Genomic DNA, 9944 nt, shown 5'->3' with positions numbered 1-9944 from the left:
AAAAAATAGAAAAACAAAAAAGTGCCTTTTAACTAAACACTAGTACAAACTTACTGCTTCAGTGTTATAACTGCTCTGTGAATATTTACTCTGTGGAGGGCAATGGCAGCCAATCTTTTTGAGATTGATAAAACTTTCCAAATTAATCTTATTCTAAGAGTGTACTCACACTATGTATGTTTGTTCTGTACCATGCCCTAGGATGAATGACCCCAAAAACCCCCCGGTGACCTACACTCAAACTGAGCTTGATGTTCTGGACCCGGGCCCGCTTTCACCATGACCATGCGACTTTGTGTAAAGCCAAAACAAGATCTGAACACGGTGTGACAGCATGCATGTGAAAATGATTTTACTTGTTATGTGGTTGTTTTGGAGTCATGTAGGGCAGGATAGCGCTCTACCATCTTACAAATTTGTTGAGTGTGCGGCACAGCATTTTGCTGTTAATCATGCCACACATCAATAAGATTTTTACGGTGACAAATGATGTTAAAGGAGGAATTTGCAGCTTCTCTTGCCAACTACAATTCAAGTTTATATGTAAAGTGATAATAAAAACCTGTTTTTAACTCAAAAGATATTGAATGAAATGAGAACTGCACTATCTGACTTGCTGCATTGCTTACATCATGTCTTTTTTTGTGGTCAGGCATGTTTGGCAATCAGACTGTTCCTGAATGCTACTTAACTGTACTTAGGCCCACCACTTTCAAGCAGGGCATGGTACAGTTGACCCGGCATGGAGTGATCACATTAGTCAAACGAACTATACTTTGTAGGATCATACGCGGACAAACAAGCTCAGGCACAGAACGAATTGTCAGTGTGAGTACACCCTTAATCAGGTTTCCAAGGATAAGTGGGAAAATGGATGGCTCTTTCTTTATAATACCATTAAACTTGCACTTTAACTCAACACATACTGTAAGTTCATTGGTACACTAAGTTGGACTGGTATAAGGGGGTAAAGGTGTGTGAGCAAGCAAGTCAGCCAGCCCTGCAACGCACTGGCATCCCTTTTACAACTAGACCCTTGCAACGATGCCCAAATTGATTCTGGCATATATTGTCGCCAATGCTTTAGTAAGCATCTTGACGAGGCTACCCTCGGAGCCAGTATGCTATTGTAGGTGCCAATGGGTTTTAGACATCCCACATGATTTGCTTTCAGCTGGTTTGATCTTGTGCTCTCGCCTTGGCCACCGTTAGGCTGAGTCAATGTAATTTGAGATGATCCTCAACTTGACTTGCCCAAGTTTCCTTAGGCATACTTTGTTGTATCTTCCAGGTTGTTGCATGGTTTCTAGATAACAGTCAGTAAAGAAATCAGATTTCATCCATTCTGCACAGATGGCCAAACCACTGTAGTCTTCTTTCCAAATTTTCTCGACTATACCGGGTTGTTGGAGGCATCACACACACACACACACACATTCACTAAGCAACACCCATATACCTGTTTATTCATCCAATTATCAAATCAAACAATCATGAAGCAGCAGTGCAATACATAAAATCATGCTGATATAGGTCAGGAGTGTGACAGTGCAGGTTAGCTCCATGCTTTAGGAGTCTCTTGAACCCACCACTGTCGATAAACGTAACCAATGATGAGCCAGAGAAAAGAGGACACTCACACAGCAAGGGGTAGGTGTATAAGTGAAATAGTGCTTTTATTAAAATAAAGACAAACAAAAAGTACTTCAAAAGTGCAGTGCATCCATCCATGAATAAATAATTCAGGAAAAACGAACAGTGTCCATGTGGAGGTTAAAAACAATTAAAAAAAAGGCTAACAGACAATTCTTTAAAACTCACTGGCCCCAATGGTCCCTTCTACAAGCAGACATCTCCTCACCTTACATCATACAGGATCTGGCAAATAAGGAGATGCCCCACACAAACAAGAGCGGTCAACCATTAAAACCAGGCACAGGTCCCCATTGCCAGGTCCTTGGCAACTGTGGGGCACTATGCTAAGCCATGCACATGTCCCACCACCTTTCCCTCAGCACTTGCAGGAGACACTGCATGGTGGGTCTCTGCTAATCCCTGGCAATTGCTCAATATGAGTGCCCTTTCTTCAGCCTCAAACTTCTGCAGCCCTGAGGCTCACTCCCAACCACCTGCCTTCACTCACTTCAGCCAGGCTCCCTTCTCCTGTCTGTCTCCCAGTGTTACCTCTACTTTCTCTTTTAACCTCTGTTCCTTCCTTTATCTTTTCGTAAACCACTCCCATCCCACCAGCCACTGCAGGCTTCATTTATACCCGGCTACTCTCATGGGGCAAGTGTGAACAAGCCACTCCCTCCAAGGCAATAATGAGGCACATAACTGACATACGCATTCGCACATGCCTTCGCAATCAGTCAGACAGCCCCATCTGTCCCCGGAGCAAAGTGCATTCGAGCACCCACCAGATTAGAGCATGCACTGTTGCAGAGTGAGATTATTTATTTAAAAAGAGCACAGCACCACAGACCATATATCACAAAAAGTTTCAGTTAATGTTCACATGGACCACCAGAATAGGGTAAAAATGTGACCTCAGTGATTTCAACCATGGCATGGTTGTTGGTGCCAGACAGTCTGATTTGAATATTTTTATAAATGCTGATCTCCTGGGATTTTCACATACAAAAATGTCTAGCTTACTCAAAATAGTGTGAAAAGCAAAAAACATCCAGTGAGTGGTGGTTCTGCAGACAGAAATGACACAATGACAGAGGTCAGAGGAGAATGGCCTGGCTGGTATGAGCTAACAGAAAAGCTACAGTAACTCAGATAACTACTCTGTACAACTGTGGTGAGCAGAAAAGCACCTCAGAATGCACATGTTCAACCTTGAGGTAGATGGGCTACAATAGCAAAAAAAAAAAAAGTTAGGTTCTATTCCTGTCCGCCAGAGAACCTGAAAGCTGAGGTTGAATTGGGCAAACACTCACCAAAACTAGAAACATGAAGAGTAGAAAAAAAAGTAGCTTGACCTGATGAATCTTGATATCTGCTGAGGAACACAGATAGTAGGGTGTAAACGTGGTGCCAACAGCATAAATCAATGCACCCAAACTGCCCTGCATCAACTGTCCAGGATGGTAATGGTGAAAAATTTTCTTGATAATCTTCAGGTCTGTTAATACCAATCAATCGTAGCTTGAATGCCACAACCTATTTCAGTACTGTTTTTGACCATGTGAATCTCTTCAGTGGCTTTCCCAGTCACTAGATTTGAATCCAACTGAACATCTATGTGATGTAAGTAAAATGGAAGATTCCTTGCATGATGTTCAGCTGACGAATATGTACAAATTGCATGAAGCAATCATGTCAGCAAGAACTAGAATCTCAAAGGAATGTTTCCAATATAATGTGGTATTGTGTGTATAGCATTCCTAATAATTTGCTCAACAAGTGTATACACCGATCTGCCACAACATTAAAATCACCTGCCTAATATTGTGTAGTTCCCCCTTGTGCCAGCAGCTCTAACCTGTCGAGGCATATGCTCCACAACACCTCTAAAGGTATCCTGTGGTATCTGGCACCAAGATGGTGGCAGCAGATCCTTTATATCCAATAGGTTGTGAGATGAGACCTGCATAGATCAGACTTGTTTTTCCAGCACATCCTTCGGATACTTGATTGGATCGAAATCTGGGGAACTTGGAGGACAAGCCAACACCTTAAGCTTTTGCTCATGTTCCACAAACCATTTCTGAACAATTTTTGCACTGTTGAAGTATATCTTATGATACTAAAAGAAGCCACATACATCAGAGAATCCCACTGCCATGAAGGGGTGTACATGGTCTACAAAAATCTTTAGGTAGGTGGTATATATCAAAGTAACACATGAATGCCAGGACCCAATGATTCCAAGCAGAATATTGCTCAAAGCATCACAATGTCTCTTGCAGCTTGCCTTCTTCCCACAGTGCATTGTGCCAACATCTCTTCCTCAAGTAAACTATCACATGCACCCTGATTTAAAAGAAAACGCAATTAATCTAATTAGACCACCTTCTCCTTTGCTCCATGGTTCTCTTGCTCACACACCCATTGTAGACACAGGTATATATGGGCAATCTACCTGGTCTGTGGCTACACAGCCTCATAAACAGCAAGCTGCAATACACTGTGTGTTCTAACACCTCTCTCGGCCAACTTTAAGTTTTTGGTACTTTTTTTTTGTTTATTGTGATGCAAATCGATGGGGTCGCCACCCTGGTTACTTACTTTTTTGGATTTTAAATTATTAGACTGGTCTACCCCAGCCACAAATACTAACCTTAAAGTTAGGAGTTTGGAGCATAGTTACTTATAGGTCCCTAATGTTACTGTCCCCTTTGGGTGCCTAATCTTAAAAACAATAATATGATTTGCATCATGATAATAGAAAAGTACTGTTTTCCAGAAATTATGTGGAAATAGGTAATCTGTAGGAATGGACCACACAGGATAGTCTTCACTCCCCTTTCTCTGACCACGTTTTGGTGGGTTCTAATCACTGCATATCGGGAACACCAAAAAAGACCTACCATTTTGGAGATGCTCTGACCCAATTGTCTAACCATCACAACTTGGCACCTGTCTAAGTCAATCAGATTCTTACAATTTCCCATTTTTTTCCTGGGTCCAACACATCAACTTTAAGAACTGATTGTTCACTTGCTTCCTAATACATCCCATCCCTTGACAGGTGTTATTATAACAAGTTAATCAACATTATTCACTTCATCTGTCAGAGATTTTAATGTTGTGGCTGTTGTCACTGATCAGTGTATAGTACCTTTTAAATAAAAGACAGGCAGGAATGCATGGAAACCCTGAGTGACTTGCCTACTCCAAACTGCAAGATGAAGAAACTGTAGGTTCATTTGCTCACATACCTATACCTACTCATATCAGTCCAATTTACAGACACCAACTAACTGGTGTAATGATTTACATTAGCAGTACATCTAAAAGGAGAGAAAAATGAATCTAAAAGACTAATTTTACACGTAATTTCCATTAATGGCAACTAGTTTCCCGTAATATGTAAAATTTAATAATTTAAAGAGATTACAAGATTATGTTGGCAGTTCCATCCTATCCCATGATTAAGGGGGCTAATTGGAGCAGTCTAGCAACAGGAAAAAAACACTAAAATACAACCATGTCTCTTCAAGAGAACAGCAATCAGTGGAAATGCATAATACATGAGAGAATGCAGGTCATTCATTATAAATCGATAAGGCTGTCAATCAATCCGTTTAATATCAAGTGTTGCAAAATAAATTTAGATGTATAACTTCAACACACACCGCGTCAATTCAGTCGCTGAACCAGTAAGTAATCGAGGAAAGCCAACTAAACCAGCCTCTTCAGAGGACGCATCGAGTCTAAGACGTTTAAAGGGAGGGGCGTTAAACACTAAAATCAAGCTCTAACAAATACTATTTAAAAACAAATACGCGAATACAATAGAAAGAAAGACATCTGCACTAATATGCTTTGGAGACAGAGCCACCCTGACGACACAGACACCGGCCTGAGGCGGTGAATGCTCACAGGAGCAGCCGGTATTTCCATTGATAATTTGCATGGCCACGCCTCCAAAGCAAAACTCGCACCAATGTTTTCTATGCCGCTCCCACTTTAAGATATGAATGTATGTACGGATTCAACACAACTTTCTTAAATCGTACACCCTACTAGGGGACAAAAATGACTGGAACCTATAAAATGCTAACTATTAATAACTACCTTGTATAGCTAAACGGTACCGCGAGATGTTCAGATCTCTAATGGTGTTACACTACAGTGACAAAACAATACACACAGCAGAAAGTGCGTGTCTCGTTTCTGGTAAAGCAACTCCAGGCTGACAGTCCTCTTAGCGAAACGAGGACTGTGGCGTCTTACTTTGGCTCCTCTTTACCTTAGCAGATTGAGCCACATTCCTTCGCCTGGGTTTATTAACCCTTTTTGCCGAGTTCGGGTTCTCGTGTCGCCAAATTACATCCTGTCAATAACAGGTACATTCAGGAGCCGACTCAGGGCAGCACAATCCACGACAGAACGCTGGAGTAAATTTAGCGCTTTCTGGACAGTTAATGAAACTCACATCTGTGTTGTGAGATCAGACGAGCTCCTCTAAGCACCTTGATCGAACTCGAGTTTTTGTTGTTTTGAAGATCGAGGTGGAGGGGCGATCAATCCCCGAAAGAGCCGCAACAAAGTAACATAGGGCGCTATCAGTGCATTTACATGCGTCTGTCGCTGCGGTTGCGGTCCTGAGAAAATGTTTGATGAAATAGAAAAGACTGGGCTGTCGTGACGATCTGATGACTGAGAAAGTTTGTTTATTTTTAACCAAAGAAAGTTTTGATCCCTTATTTTTTTTATTTATCTTTTTTTCAATAGTGCTTTCACTTTCTACGTGACTTACGAACCAAACCACGCAATGGTTGATTCACCGTGCCTGGCCGCGTCACCCCTCCCCTCTCCTCTCCTCTCCCTGTAGCGCCCGCCCGCCCGGATGCATACCTGTACTAATAATCTCCTAGCCTCGCGCAATACTAGGAAACTCCCCGGCTCCTCCGTCGGCCTGCCTGTGCTTTCATGTGTCTTTTCTTTCTTTTTTCTCGGTACAGCAACGTTAACAGTAAAAAACAAACTCTCATATCAAAAACTATAACACGTGAATTCACAATCAAATACAAGGAAAGGTAGAACACATTGGTCAATGCCGCTTTTCCTCACACTGTTTTAAAGCGAATATATGATAATAAAAAGAAGCCGGTACCCTTCAGTAAATTATGAAAAGGATGATATGATTCACAGCTCATTTGTCCATTAACATCTCCGCTTTTTCTTCTTGCGTTTCGGCAACAGCTCTACAGCAGTGGCAGCAGTGAGAAAAATCAAATAACGCCCAGCCTCACAAACTCAGTTTACTAGCACAGGGACGAGCAACCACAAGCCGGCAAGTGAAAGCATTCCTGCCCACTTCCATTATTAAATAGGGTAAAACAGAGCGGTTCAAACAGTAACTTTAACTCGGTCGTAAGAGGAGTGGTGCATATAAAAACCAAAGAAACCCGAAAGACCTCGGAAGGGACCCAGACACACGTACGCGACGCAATTCACGTCTCCGAAACTCACCTTTATAAAATGCGCTCATCTGAAACATTCCCAGTCATTTCCCACTGGAAAACGATATGCATGTGTGTATACATAAATCGAGCAGCAGAGCCCACAGGACACACGACTAACCCGGATAGAAACCGCACGGATCGATTTTTACACAGAAAGTAAGGGGGGCAGCACTCGAAACAAGAAACACCGTGTGTCGCTAGTAATGGCCGCTAGGGTGCACTGTCACTGAGCGAGGCTGGGAAGCTCTGATAGCTAAATATGCTACCGCACTATAATTTGAGCTCCGAACGCGATCGGAATACATCAGCTATATCATAAGCCTAATTTTTTTGGCGGTTATAATGCAGTAAACAGAAGTTATCTATTCTAACTCATATCAACATCTGATCTATTATGATTAGCACCAGATTATTAAATCAACAACGTTCTTTGTACAACTGAAATTAAAATTGCTATTAGTAAAACAAAACATGCTCAAGTCACAAGCAATATTAACTTTCATAGTTAACGTGTGTAAACAATCGTGTACTACTGATGTGTAAAAACGGAAGCCCGAACTTTCCGATTACTTTCATAATTAATTACATAATTTCTTTTTTAGTGTCCCTTTTATTCTTATCTGTATATCAGCTTTCGCGAAGGAATGACCAATTTACGTGGACAACTGACAAGTAAACCTTAAAGCATGTATGGAGTACAGACCGATTATGTAATTAGGTAACCAGTAGCTGTAAGTTAATGTGTTAGAGTTTAACCAGTGACCGTATTGTATTCACATTCACATTCGTGTTTGATAATGTCTTTTAAAAGAAACCACTAATTCTAATAAGTCCCTTTCCAAAATAAAAACTACTTTCTGTTCCCTCGCCAAATAACATATACTGTAAAGCACAAACCTATTCATATATTTGTATCATCTAACCGCGCCTGATCCACATGATCCAGTTTAAGTCGGAATAAATCTAACAGGAAAAAAAAAATCAAAAATTTATTTTAGCTCCCCAAAAAATCACAACACTCACTATATCTATTTAAAAGCTTTAGTTTTATACATTATTTTATTCTCAAATCAGTTTAGTCCAATTTAGGTTCTAGGAAATCCTAAGTCTATCAAAGCAGCAATAGTAACAAGACTGGAAATGGCATTGGATTGGGCATACATACTGCCAACCTAGACTTAAGAACATAAGAAATTTGTAAAATGAGAGGAGACCATTTAGTCCAACCATGCCTGTTTGTTTAGTTAATAGCTAAGCTGTCCCAATATCTCTTCTATAAACTTCTTAAAATTGAGAATAGAGTTGCCAGTTAACTTAACCTGCATATCTTTTGAAATGTTGGAAGAAAGACCACACAGCCAGGAGAACATTCAGACTTCACATGGAAAACATCCTGTCGCTCAATTCAATCGCAGAGTGCCAAATCCATCAGTCAGCAGCACTGTACTCTGCAAAACTATACCACCTACATTATAACAATACAGAAATTAGTCTTGTCAATGAAAATTTGAATTTTTGTAGCCTTTTAAAAAGCTTAATTTTTACTCTTTATAACAAATATGGAGTAAGTAGAATTTGTTATTTTTTATGCCAGTGGAGCAATTCTAAGTACAAATTGTTTGCTTTTTTTATGTTAGGAGAGTAATTCATTCATGAAATAGATGTAACATTAAAAGAAATTTGTATACTTATAATGCCAATACAAGCAGATCATGTTATCAAAAACTAAAGTAAAAATAAAAATATAGACAGATTCTTACAGCCAACAAGACATAGATAGATAGATAGATAGATAGATAGATAGATAGATAGATAGATAGATAGATAGACTATTACACTATACACACTATAGACAGACCATTTGTTATTGGATGGCAGCAGTAGTAGCAGTCTTTTTTAACTCAAGATGTTAGTCAAAAGTTCTATTACTATTTGAAATTAACCAACTCCTTAACTGGACCTCCTTTATTGCTGTGCCTATTTCAGTAAATAGTACTATTATTGCTTTCTAAGATCACTACACTTTTTTAGTCTTATCAGTTTTTGTCATACCATCCTTTTCTACATGATTCTTAAAAACAGAACAGAAACATAGTGGGCGGCACAGTGGCGCAGTGGAGCACTGCTGCCTTGCAGTAAGGAGACCTGGGTTCGCTTCCCAGGTTCTCACTGCATGGAGTTTGCATGTTCTCCCCGTGTCTGCATGGGTTTCTTCCTGGTACTTCGGTTTCCTCCCACAGTCCAAAGACATGAAGGTTAGGTGCATTGGCGATCCGAAATTGTCCCTAGTGTGTGCTTGGTGTGTGGGTGTGGGTGTGTGTGTGTGCCCTGATTTGGACTGGTTCCCTGCCCGAGGTTTGTTTCCTGCCTTGTGCCCAGTGTTAGGTGGGATTGGCTCCAGCAGACCCCCGTGACCCAGTGTTAGGATATAGCGGCTTTGGTTGATGGATGGATGGATGAAACATATTTGAGTGATACATAATTTAGAAGCCATCATTTAAACCAGTGTGCACTTGTAAAATTGATCAGATAACTGATAAGATAAAACAAATAAGGATTAAAAAATTCCTATAACCTCCAAAACAATTCATCTGTGTGATATTTTTTGAAGAAAACAAAAACTCAACAAGAAAGCACATAAAAGTAAAATCAAGGATAATAATAGAACAGCAGGTTCTGTCACTGGTCAACGTAGGTGCTGGCTGTTGTAACAAAAAGTCTGAAATCACTATTTTGGTCTCTAGAACAAAATGTGGTTGTCTCTACCCAATAATATGTGGCTCCTAATGTCGTTACCCT

The 9944-nt window shown here is 40.4% G+C and overlaps 1 protein-coding gene across 1 annotated transcript in view; it reads right to left on the bottom strand.

Moving 5' to 3' along the window:
- vangl1 (VANGL planar cell polarity protein 1) overlaps positions 1 to 7318 on the bottom strand; it is a 252533-nt gene extending 245215 nt beyond the window's left edge. Inside the window, exon 1 of the mRNA XM_039743819.1 lies at positions 7153 to 7318. The gene's annotated coding sequence lies outside the window, so the exon portion shown is untranslated. The remainder of the gene's footprint in view (positions 1 to 7152) is intronic.
- Positions 7319 to 9944: the final 2626 nt, after the last annotated feature.

This window comes from Polypterus senegalus, chromosome 2, assembly GCF_016835505.1.
Source record: "Polypterus senegalus isolate Bchr_013 chromosome 2, ASM1683550v1, whole genome shotgun sequence".
Classification (NCBI taxonomy): Eukaryota; Metazoa; Chordata; class Cladistia; order Polypteriformes; family Polypteridae; genus Polypterus; species Polypterus senegalus.
Note: the sequence above shows the minus strand (reverse complement) of the source record. Positions and strands in the feature narration are given on the sequence as shown.